Source organism: Pteropus medius, unplaced genomic scaffold (genome assembly GCF_902729225.1).
Source record: "Pteropus medius unplaced genomic scaffold, Ma_sr-lr_union100, whole genome shotgun sequence".
Classification (NCBI taxonomy): domain Eukaryota; kingdom Metazoa; phylum Chordata; class Mammalia; order Chiroptera; family Pteropodidae; genus Pteropus; species Pteropus medius.
In genome coordinates this window covers 22541728-22555157 of record NW_024342467.1, presented here as the reverse complement: position 1 = coordinate 22555157, position 13430 = coordinate 22541728, and the positions used below count along the sequence as shown (strand labels likewise).

Below are 13430 nucleotides of genomic sequence, written 5' to 3'. Positions count from 1 at the left end.
TAGCACCTGTTAATGTTTCCAAATTGCACACAGGTATTAAAATCAGTCTTTGGCTCCTCGTTAAATGTGGTGGATTGGGCAAATGCGTTTATCTTCTCTCCTTGAAATGTCACTAAAATACCAATAAGGAATAAAAAGAAAACTCAACCCACAATGATAAAGAGAATGGGAAGGATACTGTGTTAAATAAGAGATGTTAGCATGCTTATAGTTCTGTAGCGAATTCGGGAATGAATTATTCTAGATACATAGAAAATTAAGCAAGTAAAAACCAAAAAAAAACAAGACGATGATTATCTGTAGAGAATACAGAATTGTACAAGAAACAAAGTGTAATCATAGTCATAGTATATACTTTGTGGTTCGGGTCTAATAAATCATAATTTATATATGAATGTTGATTTAACAAAAGGTCGTGAAATTTTATTTGAGGACAGATTGTGGAGGGGTGTAAGAAAACTTAAGTTTCTGTTCTTCATAGTGTTATTTCTAATAAGTAAATTATATCTAAGACTTTAACGTAAGTATTAGCACTGTAGGTATGGAATGTGGTGTAAACACCAGGAAACATAGCTGAGTTAATGTTAGCTGGCTCTCTGTTGCTTTCTCCCAGCGCCAGCCATGCCGGGGGGTGTGGATGCTGAGGCATAGCGTAGGGACCATTGGATTAACAGTCAGAAGATCTGAGTGCTAGTCCCATTCTGCCACCGGCCAGCCCTGCATCTTTCAGTTAAAAAAGGCATAATGTCCCATGATTCTTATACCGTTTCATCCTCCAAGTGATTTCCTCTATACTGAGTAGAGTAGACAAGAGGAGATTATTTCTAGAGGCTCTATCAACAGTATTCATTTTTGCATCACTTTGTCAGTCAGCCATTTACCCAAGAGGCTTGACAATTCCCCTTTCAGGGGAAGAATAGGCAATTTTTTCTTCTTACGAAGCCAAATAGCCTTACTCACTTGGAGAACAGCATGGAATTATCATCAGAGTCAAGAAGGAACAATAGTTCCTTTAGTGTAGGCAGATGGAAATGTTTTCAGTTCTCACACCCCATGACATTTGTGAGAAGTTCGGATATTTCCAAAATTGCCAAAAGCCATCTGGTCAAAATGCCTTGGCCGTGTTCACTTGTTTAACCCGTGCCCATTTATATTTCTTAGCCTTCTTATCATTTCTGTTTCAAATTTTTATTAAGTTTGTTCAACAGCAAATACATAATGTTAAGTGAAGTGCAGTATCTTCGAAAAGCTATTACTCTGAATTTCATTTAGATCGGAGCCCTACAGATTGAATGTGCCAGCAGAAAATATCCAGTCTTGGCTCACCTAGGCTCAGGAATATGTGATTCTGTCCAAAAGGTTCACGTTAGCCAGGTCATTGCCACTTCATGTCATATCTGCCTCTGCCAACCCATTTTTAAAGGGCGGTGGAGAGCAGGTGATAGTGGACACAAGCCAACATTTTATGAGGGCGAATAAGCTAAGACCTCGAGTGGACCGAACGCTTTGTCCTCTTGAGTCCCCGAGTCTCAGTCTGTCCCTCCTCTCTCTTGCCCCAGCTCTTCGTCGCCTGTTCCCTTTTTCTTACCTTGCCTTTTAGTCTCTCGAATCTCACTTTTGGGGGCAACTCGATGCTCTATTTGTGTCTCTCCTCTTTCTTTTCTGCTCTTTTTTTTTTTTCATTCCCGTTCATTGTGTTCAAGAAAATAACAAGTCAGGAATTAACCCCAGTTACAATGATCATAGAAAGCTAGGAGGTAACTGTAGACATAAAATTAGTGTTTCAGCTTTAGAAGAAATAGTGATGCCAACAGCAAAAGGCCGTCTTGTCAGAGAAAGAATGATCCCAGTTTTCTCTTTCGCTGGGACGTTGTGAGGTGAACCAAACTTTCAGCAGATGAAACATGTCTTAATAGCTGTTCTCTTCTAGCTCAAAATAGGATTTTTAATTCAGAGGAAAAGTGTATTTTTTTTTTCTGTTTTAGAAATTCGACGTTTATTGCTGTTTTTGTAGAGAGAATAGGTACTATTTTATGTGTTAAAAACAAACAAACAAACAACTTTTTCCGATAGGAGAGTTGATTAACTTGCATATCAAGATCACCAAAATTACCATTATCTGGTGTTTTCAGAAAATGTATCTGGAAGCTACTTAATCGCTCTAGCTTTCCTTATTATCTCTTTTCTTCCTGTTTAGTTTTCTCACTGTAGATAATTCTTTGAACTCTCAAAGGTGAGATACCCCTCTGGCCCATCTTTGTATTCCCTGAGGCTGCTAACATTTTAATTTCTTGGTATAAATACCCTCGAACAAGGAAATAGCAACCTGCTCCAGTCTGGCCATCGTTCTAGTTTATTAGAATCATTTAGGATTTTGCTCTCTGGGCCATCGTGCCACTGAGATTCCCAGAGCAGTAAAATTGTGTCTTAATTTGGTCTTTCATTAGCTCAGTTCCAAAAAATTTTCTCCAAGGTACAGTGTAAATAGGATAAAGATAAAAGTTCAAAGTTTATCCCTTTTGTTGGTGAATAATGGACATTCCATAGACATCATATTCGTTCGTCATAGTAGCCAGTTAGAATTTTAAATAAAGGCCTCGATGGAGATAATTTTTTAATATCATGTTAACTAAAAAATACTTAGCAATATAGTATTTTTGGCTGTATTTGTGGTATTCGATGCATGTTAATTTTCGATATAGTTCCTTCCTAGAATACAGATGCAGACGATTCTCTTTTGCCTTAAAGAGTTTTACAAGTAGGTTCTATTATTTGAGGGTTCACAAATGCTAAGTAAGGTGTTTTAGGCAAGTGGCCACATAATTTCCGGCATTCTTCACTGGCAAAGCAACGAATTATACTTTTAGATTTGTAAGAACCGAATATCATTTCAGATGAAGTAAAAGATGAATGTAAGTTGGTAGAACCTTATCTCTAATCTTTTTTTTTTTTTAGATATGTTCTACTTTTCTTACATGGCTATTTGAGTTTATTGTAAGTAATTTGCAGGCTTTTATCTATAAGTTACACCTAATTTGGAACAAATGATGCCATTTGTTTGTTTGTGGACGACTATTAAAATTTAAGATGGGTTAAGCAGTTATATAAGAAGCAATGAATTATATTGCCCATTTACTGAAAAGTAGCTATCCCAGCTAAACGCAAAGGCACACTCATTCCTTCTTTCGTTGGTCCTGTGGCCCCAGGAGTTAATGCAGGGCACAAAGTGTCAATGTTGGAAGGAGGCCAATTCATTAGACAGAGTGGCTGCCTTCGGTGATCTTTGCGAGACTGTCATCCTCTTTGTGCCGGTGCCAAACAGACAAAAGCAGAAGAAAACCTTTAGCTAAAGGGACCTCGTTTCCTCCAACAGAACAAAGTCATCAGATTACTGCAGGTAATATGACATTATCCTCATTCAGCAAATATATTGAAAAGAATAAAAGCAACACCTTTTTGTATTTTAAAGTACATTTATAAAAAGGAATAGTGAATCCATCTGTATTCCAACTGTCCTTTGTAGTGAGATTTTTAAAGTATAATTTCTTAACTTATTCATATTAAAGCTGTCACAAAAATTCAACACTAATTTCTTTTTTTTTTTTGATAAAGCTGTTGAAATACCACTTGGTTTTAGGAAACTGGGCTGCTTTTGACTCTGCGCTAGGAAACATTCAGAGCACTGAGGTGGTAATTTAATATCTTTACCCCTCAAATCAGATTATTTTTTTCTACCATTTGCTCGGCTCCTTCGCTTATCAAGCTTGATTACATTTGCCTTTCCTTACTTTGAGAAATGCGGTCTGAAAGTGTGAAATAGAAAAATTGATCTTCCTAAGTATATAAAGCAATATGCCAGTGTTTTGTAGAACTTTTGTTTTGCATGATGGAAAATCATAATTCCGGCTTAACATCTTATTTATTTATTTATTTATTTAGCCATGATTAGGCAATGGTGAAATGAATCATCAGCAATTAAATAAACACTGATTAAAAATACTCTTCAAAAAAAATTTTTTTTTTTTTTTACTAAGCATCTAAATGGTCCTTCCAGCATGATAATTAGTATAAATTGAAGATTGAAAGACTCCTTTTCGAAAGTTCGTTTTACTTTACTTTTGTTTGCATTCTCATTGTCCCATTATAAACGCTGTCGAAGAGCTGAGACGGAGCTGGGTGGTCTCACCGTCCCTCCCGCTCTGTCGCCGGTGGAAGCTGAACTGAGCCGCCACGGCTCTGCAGCATTCCAACTTGACGAGAACTGTGTAGTTCACATCCTAGATCGATACATCTCTATCTGCTTGTAGCGAGTGGAATTGTGTCCCCAGAAAGGACGTAGTCATGTTCTAACTCCAGTACTTGTGACTATGACCTCACTTTGAAATAGGGTCTTGACAGATGCAGTCAAATTAAGATGAGGCCATGTTGGAATCAGTTCAATGCCTGGGGCCTTTGTAAGAGAAAGGAGAGAGAGATTTCACATAGAGACCCAGGGGCATAGGGAGGGGGCTGTGGTGCTTTCTCAGGGCAGCCCTAGGAAATACGGACACGTTTCCTTTTTTTATTTTTATTTTTTATTTTTTAAATTAATTATTTTTTAATGATGACATTGTTAACGAAAGCCGATGTTTCAGCTGTACATTTTAACAGTAAGGCGTTTATATATTTACACTGCGTGTTCACCTCCCGTAGTTAGATTTCTTTCTGTCACCACATATTTGACCCCTTTACCCCATTTACCTCCCCTCTCACTTTTTCTTTTTCTAAATGACACTCTAGGACACATTCCCAGCCGAAAGCCACTGAATCTACCAGCGGACGTTCTTGCTTAGACATCTATAAGGAGTTTATCTGAAAATCTCCTGATTTAATCATTTTTTCTACCTTTTGAGAAGTTTTTAGTTACAGTATCTTGACAGATGCATTTTAGAGATATTAATTATATTCCCCGAGGCCGTCCTCTAACCTGTGGGAACGTTGTGAACGTTGGAGCCATACATGGTTAGGTTTTAATCCCAGCCTTCCCTTCTGAGCAAGTTATTAGGCTCTTCTAAGCCTCAGGAGCCTCAGTCTGTGTGGGGCATGCTCACCTGCCATCTGTCCGCAGAGCTGCTCTTTAATAACTACTGCTGCCATCTTTTCCTCTCTTCTACTTTCCCTTATTCTGGAGCGAAGAGAAATAGTATTAATCTTTGAGCTAATCACTATAAAAAAGAGGAGCTAACGGTCAGTCCCACAGTCGCTGCCCGACTTGTGCTTCGTTTCTGATGACGGTTGTGTTGGTAGGTGCTCGGTGTTTTTCAAATTGCAGATCATGACTCATTAGGAATTAGAAACCAATTAATAGATCACTCAGCATTTTAAAAAAACGACTAGAATAGAACAGAAAATACCAGTTTGCATTGCACAGAGTAAGACTAATTTTGTGTGTGCGTGAAATTAAGGAACTTTTTGCATGCGTGTGTCGCAATGTATTATGTTTATTTTAATGTGGAATGCCATCGAAAACAAGTTTAGAAGCCCGCAAGCTTTCCTGATTCTCATCCGTTCTCTCCCTCCCCACATCCTGTTCATTCATGACAGGGATAGACCGCCGCTACTAACCGAAGCGGTCACACAGCCACGTGTGCAGGAATCGCTTTCGTTCGTGTCCTTTTTGGAGTAGCTGGGGTTGTCTTCTAGGTTGTGACCGAAAGCCTTGTAGCCGTGTCGATTTCTAACGAGCATGGCGGCAACGGGGTACAATGCTCTGCTTCTCTTTTCCAGTTCTTAGTCTGGATCAGGCTTTACTTCTAAAAATATGCAGTCGGTGAACTCTGATTTCGAACTATTGAGATTCTTCATTCTCTGCTTTTATAATAATTGCCGACGTTAGTAAGACTCACCCTAGTACCTGCTGAACGACACTTATCTAAGAGGTCTTGTCAGTTCATGCGAGACGTGCTAAGGTTTACAGTAGGTGTTAGCAAGCCGTCAGTTTGCTTTTACATGGAGACCAGATCTCTCTCACCACTACCCATAAAAACTTAGCAGTGAAGCTTTGGTAAGTTATTTATACCGTCTAAACCTAGATTTCTTCACTTGTACTATAAAACATGGCTACAGATAGACTCTTCCTCATAGGGGTTGAATGACTTCACGTGTATCCTAGGGGTTAGCATCGGCCAAGTGCTGGTGACAGAGATATTGCCGACGTTGCTAACCACGGGATTTGGCGTCGAGTATGATGACCCTTGTCTGCCTGGAGCTGGTTCTGCTTTCAATTGAAAACAGTGCAAGAATTTAGTTGGCATTGCTCTCCAACCAAATAGAGGTCAGAGGTTCGCACACCCGGAGGACTGCATTCTGTTTCTGGCACTAAATTTTAAGAGAGACTGTGATGACTTGGATTAAGGATGTGGGTTTCTTCAGCATGGAGCAAAGAAAACATAGGGCCACGAGAGCAAACTGGATCTGCAGGGCTTCCCTGTGTACCCGCATGCATGTATCCTCCCTAAAATAACACTAGTGTAGACTGGGAAGAAGCACATTCTTGTTTTAACATGAGGGGAAAATGTTTTTACTCCTTCAAGAACGTCATGGGCTGATGTACAAGGGACTGATCTATTAAAGGACAGTAACATTGTGAGACTCTGGGGCTGGGTGAGACGATGGGGTGAGCGCATCTGAGATTGGAAGTCTTGATGCCACCTTGGGGTCTCGGCAGCTCTCATCTAGATTAAGAGTTAAGAGTAGAATCCAAGATCATAGAAACTTGGTGGGAAGCAGAATGGCAGGTTGTATAAGAGAACTTATGGGAGGCAGGGAGAATATGAGACTCTATTGTGTATTTTCTTGATTTTGTATAATAATTATGTTACTTTTAAAATAAAATGTATTACAAAATACATTTAAAAATAATATATTTCGAGAGAATAATGTGCATCATGATGATAAGCTTAGGATTTCAAGTCCAAGAGAAATTTAGGGGATGGTTAATAGAAAAAAACTTTCTGAAGCCAGATTATTTAAAGATCACAGGGTTGGCTTTTCCCAGTACAGCAAAAGTCTTTATTGATAAGCCCATCGCCATGATGTCTGGCCCCGTACTTTGAGGCGGTGGAAATATTCAGTGGGTGTGCACTAATTCAAGGTAGGTCGGCATGATTTTTCTGACATCACAAAGTAGAGATGATGATATATTCAAATGCCAGACATGATGTATCTGAAAATGTCTTATATCTTTAAAAGCACTTTATAGATGTGTAATCAGTAGAATTTTATATCATCCTCATAAGTTTAAGATTTTAAAGATTTTGGTTCCAAAATCTAGGGCTACTGAACTCACAGTCTTTCTAGTATTTTATATAGTCTGGCTTCAGCGAAGTTAAAATTTGGCTTATTTTTTCAAGAATGAGATGACAGTTTGTGCTGAGCCACGTAGGTGCTCTTACCTGGTGTTCTGAGAATTCACAGTGAGACTTGGTTGGCCTGAGCGCTGCAGCCTGGGCTGGGGCAGATGCTCTTATCAACACAATAAAGTTCCCTCTGTTGTTACATATAGTTAATAATCATTTTGCCTAAAGGCTACTGGCCATTCTTTGTTATCTACACCAGAGGGTAATGGGTAGAACAGACACACCTGCCACGGTGAGTTGGAGTCCTCTCCACAAATTCGGAGCTAGCTAGCAGCATCAGGACATTGTAGAAGCCTTTCTGGGCATGCTCACACAGCAGCGGATTTAATATCCCAGGAAGATGGATGTGCTTTGACACAATTTCTTTTCTGTTTGGAATTTCCCCTGGGTTTCAGGTGAAAATCTCCAACAACGTTTTCAAACAGAAGATATTAAAGAATTAAAAAAGAACGAATTCAATAGACTAAAGAAATGCAGTTCCCCAAAACACTTGAGGAAATTGGTAGCAAAAGTATCTCCAGATTTTTATGCTAATGCTCATCTTTTCTATTATATTTATTATGCCTGTTTATTATGTCTATTAATGCTTATCTCCTCTATTAATTTTTAAGCACATCTTTAACATCGAACTTTAAATTATTGTGACATAATGGACTTCTTACTCTAAAACCTATATTAGACTTATGTGAGTCAATCTTAATAACACATTTTTTTCTTAAGAGAGTACATTGACGAGAAAGTATAGAAAATCAAGAATTAGTGTCTGATTCATGTGGGCCAGTACTTCTACAAATACCCTTTTCTACTTTAAATGATTTTGAGTTCAAGTTCCCATGTGGAAAAATGCAATAGAGGGTGATTTTTTTTTTCTTTATCTGAGGAAAGTGATGCCTATGAGATCCAGTAAGAATTGTAAAAAACATCGTCCAAAGAAATGAGACACAAAGTTTTTTCTGTTTTCCTAACTTTGTTATACGAATATACTTGTGAAACTCTATATGCCGTATACGTGAAATTTCTGAAAGAGAAACACAATCGACAGCAAAAATAGAGCTAGATCCATCTCAAATCAAAGACCCCGATTTTGCATCACATTTGGGTTTTTTATGTTCAAAACTGCCCAGAATACCGGGGGCCTCTTTCATTTTTTTTGCCCTTTGAGGATTCAGGGGAGAGCTGGAGTCACATTTTGACCCTCTGCTAATTTCCTGGGAGATGTATTTTTAAAATATATGAAATTAGGTTGTCTTGCAAATAATGGGGACTCTGCTAACCTTGAACCTATAGGGTGTGTGTCTGAGTGAATGTGAGTGTGTGTGTGTATTTGTGTGCGCGCGCGTGTGTGCGTACGTGTGTGCAAGAAGGCCTGAGGGAGTAGAACATAAAGTGTGCCTATGTCTATTTCCTTTTTCTTTTATTTCTAACTTCTCAGAAATTATATAAATTTATACATTTCATATGTAAACGTGTTTTTAAACTCTGATAAAATAAATGATTTAATATGAAAATACATATAATAATGTTTTATTGATGGACTGACCGGGAAACAGGGATGGACATGCCAGAAGCCTTGAAGTTATTTTGGAGACATGGTTTCTTATTCTTTATTGACTATGTGACACTTCCCTATGTGAAACCCGTATTAAAGGGATGTTTACCAGAGGCACCTGACTTTAATCCCCGTTCTGATAATGAATTTCAGTTTTATATAGTATCCTTTCGAAGAATCCTTTTGGTGTGTTTGACCATATTGCTTTAATAGTAGCACCTCTGATGGTTTAAGAATGATTTTTGTCTTTACCAGCCTTGATTCTGGTACCACAAATGAGAAGGAGGTGATGTTATTACACTGTGATTCTCTCAATGCCAGGATTAGGTTGGTCGATTTATGTTCTAACCTTACTCCGTTGCGTGTTCCAGAGGCCGGTACACATTATAATGGATATTCCAATTGGATTTTGAATCTGTAACTTCAGATACTGAACTATGTGTTTTAATGAGAAGCTGGATTTTCCTTCCAATGGTCACATAACCCTATTAGTTTCTTGAAGATATATTAGACTTAGAGAAGATAAATATAAACACACAAAATACTGTGAGGTCTTCAAATGCCATTATAGTTTACTCTTCTGAAAGGCCTGCCAAGGTCAAGTACAATTCTTTTTGCTATGCTTTGTTACTCTGGGCCACTCAACAATGATTTTGAAATCATATATGATATTTGCTCTGAATTTAATACTTATTTGGATACCTAGGTTTACTTTTAAGAGGAAGTTGTATTAAGTATCTGTGAGGTATCTAACCCCTTATCGATTACATGGCTTATTTCAAAGAAAGCTAAGAGCCCTCTGAGCTGTGTGTAAAGTGGACTAGAATAAATAAATTTAAGTCTCTGTGGGCTTGTCAGCTCAGTAGGAATCAAAAGGAAACGTGTTTCGTTTTATATGTCATCTTTTCACCTGAGGACACTGAGTGCTTACTAGTTCAATTCTAGAGCACCTTTGTTATATCATCAACGAAATAGTTAGGCTAGATTTTGGAAATAATCTATATTTCAGTAGAATAGTCTCCCTTAACATTTGTCTTTTAATAACTTTTTCTAAGGATCGGATATATGGATTATGACTATTAGAATGAAATCCGATTTTATTAGAGTGAAATCACTTTACTCCTGTACAAATAGCATTTTTATTTTTCCCTCACTTCAGAGGTATAAATCAAGTCAGTAGTCGCCCTTTAACAGCGGATAAATTCCTCACCTTTCAGATGGACACATGAAAGCAGCCCCACTTGTGCTGCACCTGGGGTCAGTTCCTTGCTTTTTCCAGATCGCCATGACACCGATGACAGCATTTTGATTCTAGGCATGGCTTTTTCTTTCCAGTACAATACTGCAATGGTCTCAAGCACTGACCTGGTTAGTAATGTGTTAGTCAGGGTAAAACGGTACGATAGAAGTGGGGGCTGCAGAGCTAAGGATGAAAATAGTGCCATCTGATAGAGGAGATCACTGAAGTCGTTCTGTTTAGATTTATCCCAAAATGGCCATTTGTGATTTTCGATGAAAACACGTCTACGACAACCATTTTCTTCAGAACAACTTTTACTTATTTGTTATAATTTGTTCTTTGATTGGATCACGGAAAATGCCATCACAATATAATCACTATTCATTATTTCCCACCTCCTAGAATATCCCAGATGCCACTTAATGGGGACACATATAATAGGAATTTTTTTTTCTGACACTTGTGATAGCTGTGGGGATGTTTTATCAGAATTACCTTTTATTTAGCAAATACATCCTTTCAAACTTTTAGTTGTTCTTATTTTCTTTATTGATTACTGACATATCACTTGTGGTTTTTCATGAAAAAGGCTAATCTCTGGAACGTTAAAGTTTTCCTTCATAGTCGTTGGAAGATCTTATGAGTTGACAGAGCTGGTTGTCCTCATAAAATATATAAACACTTTGTGAGTGCTAGATTACCTTCTTGAATGTAACTTCTTATATTTCTTGGGTGACCAATCTCTGGGCCTAAAGTAGGGGAAACGTACAGTTCCTCATGTTTCTATGCCTGGAAATAGTTTATGGTCAGCATACACGCTTCTTGATTTACAAGCAGTCTAAGGATGGTTTTAGGCTATTTTCTATATATGGAGTACATAATAAGCAATAGATTTCGGCAATAAATTTAAATGAAATTCCTATGTTGTGGTAAGTAAAACATATGGACCAAGAAAAAAAATCTATGATTTTCTGAGTATTGTCATTCTTTGAAAGTGTGGATTGAAACGGACACTCTACTAAGTAACATAGTTGACATATTTGTGAAAAGAGTGCTATACAACCAGAATGTAATTTGGTAGAATATAACCCCTTTAATTCAGTAGAATGTAATCCTTTTCATGGTGAGGAGTTTGTCCTGTTTACTTCTGTTTTTCCAGTGATTTATTGAATGTAAACAAAAGATAGTTAAATGAGTAGACTAAGAAATTACAGTTTTAAGTTTGTTTGCTGATGTGTAGTTTTCCTTAACAGTTTTTATCTAATTAGAATAAAAACTTAAGAACTGAAATCAGTATTAAAAGACTGATGTATGTACCAAAAATATATTTCATTCTTTTCTATACAAATGGCCTACATATGATTGACAGCATATTATTGTTTGGCTTTATTGATAATTACTCATTTTGCTCCACATTTGTATACTTTTTTTGTGTGTTCAGTTGGGCATACTTATTTTCAGAAGATTTGAATTTTATTTTACAGTGTAAATTTAAAAATATGTAATTGTTAAAAAATTATTTCTGTGGGGAAAAAAAATGTTTTCTTCCATACAAGATGAGGGAATTATTTAGCATTTATGGAGAAACAAACTCTTGAGTTCTATTTGTTATAGGTAAAGTTTGTCTTCGCATCCACATGGTATTACGAAATTGTAAGTTACATGCTTTGAGTACTTTGACCCATGCTTAGTTGATTTTATATGAGATTTACGGGGAAACAGGAAGTATGAAATGCCATCCTTGTTATTGAAGCAAATGTCTTTTCTCTCTTACTGGCAATTTAGATTAAAATTTAATCAAGTAAATATGATTGTGTTTTGCTTTGAGCATTTGTATTTATTTGGCTGTAACAAGAATACTTCACTTCATTGCTCACTATTGGGTGTCTATTCAGAGCGCTTGTTTGCCACAATTTTTCTAAGAAAAATGTAGCTTGAAATGGATTCTCAGCTTTACAATACGTTTGCTGTAGTTCTTCATGCAGATAGGTTTAAAAGATACATACGAGATACCTGAGAAAGTTCTTGCTGACTTGTACAATACCTGCATCCTAATAGGTCATATTTCAACTTCTATACTTTTGACAAATAGCCTGGTTCTAAAAGGCTCTGTCCGTGGTTCTGAAACCTCTCATGATGTATGAGCATGTCTTGCTGATAAATTCTAATGTCAGCCACTGTGTGATAGTGATTCATCAGGTTGTAACAATTTGTGTTTGGGAAACACATTGAATTAGCAAGTCTTGTATTCTGGTTGTATTAAAGTAACACAGTTTGTCCTTTCATTTTAAAGAGTTCATAGCAATTACCTTCCACATTGTCAAAAATAGCTAGAATTTAATTAGAAACCGCCGATTCTATCACAAAAGCAAATGTCTGGTATTAACAAATAAGATGATGTGACTACAGTGCTAGAAATGTTTACAGGCCAGTGACAAGTCTATACTATGCAGCAAGCTAGAGTAAGAAAGTTAAACACTTGGTTATGACCAGGCAGGGTGACAATTAACGCGTAAACCTTGTAGCTTTGCAGTGATGAGTGATGTGCCTATAAAATTATGGCTTTTTATCATATATGTGTGTGTGTATATATATACATATATAGATATATATGTATATATACATACATATATATATACATACATACATATTTACTGTTTCAAGATATTTCCTTTGTATACAAGTACATTTATTTTGCAGGATTATGAGTTTTTGTTTATAAATATGACTAAAACCCTAAAAGATCTTGGCTGTTTTTTCCAAGTAAAATTCTTACATTTACTCTATGAGATTCTTAAATAATTACTAATGTTCTTGGCATTTCAGTTTAATGATTCTCAATTTTTTAAGCTGTGTTCTTTAGGTGTCTTAAATCTAGTCATAGAGAACTACACACATATATATATATTTTTTTTACTCGAAATTTGTCTGAGAAATTTTTTCTTTTCATGAGCCAAACTGTCTTCTTAAATTTCTATTGAAGTCTGGAATTATCTGATGCATGCCATTTTTATGTTAGAGTGAAGTAAATAAAAGGGAGAATTTCATAAAATTGAACCTATAAAGTTCTTCTACTAACCCAATAAATTTTAAAGTAAAATGCTAAAATTTTAGTCTTGGAAAATTCTAGTCTTCTAGCATTCTAGATTCCACTCTAATTCTGGGGAAAAGGACCGTCATCCTCTTTCATCTTAACAGACTTCAAGTCAGCACCAACTCACTTAGTTGCTGTGAAAGTATATAA

At 36.7% G+C, this 13430-nt stretch overlaps 1 protein-coding gene across 5 annotated transcripts in view; it reads left to right on the top strand.

The window, feature by feature from the left end:
* Positions 1-13430, top strand: part of IMMP2L (inner mitochondrial membrane peptidase subunit 2) — a 694672-nt gene that overhangs the window by 313688 nt on the left and 367554 nt on the right. The gene's annotated exons all lie outside the window — the stretch shown is intronic.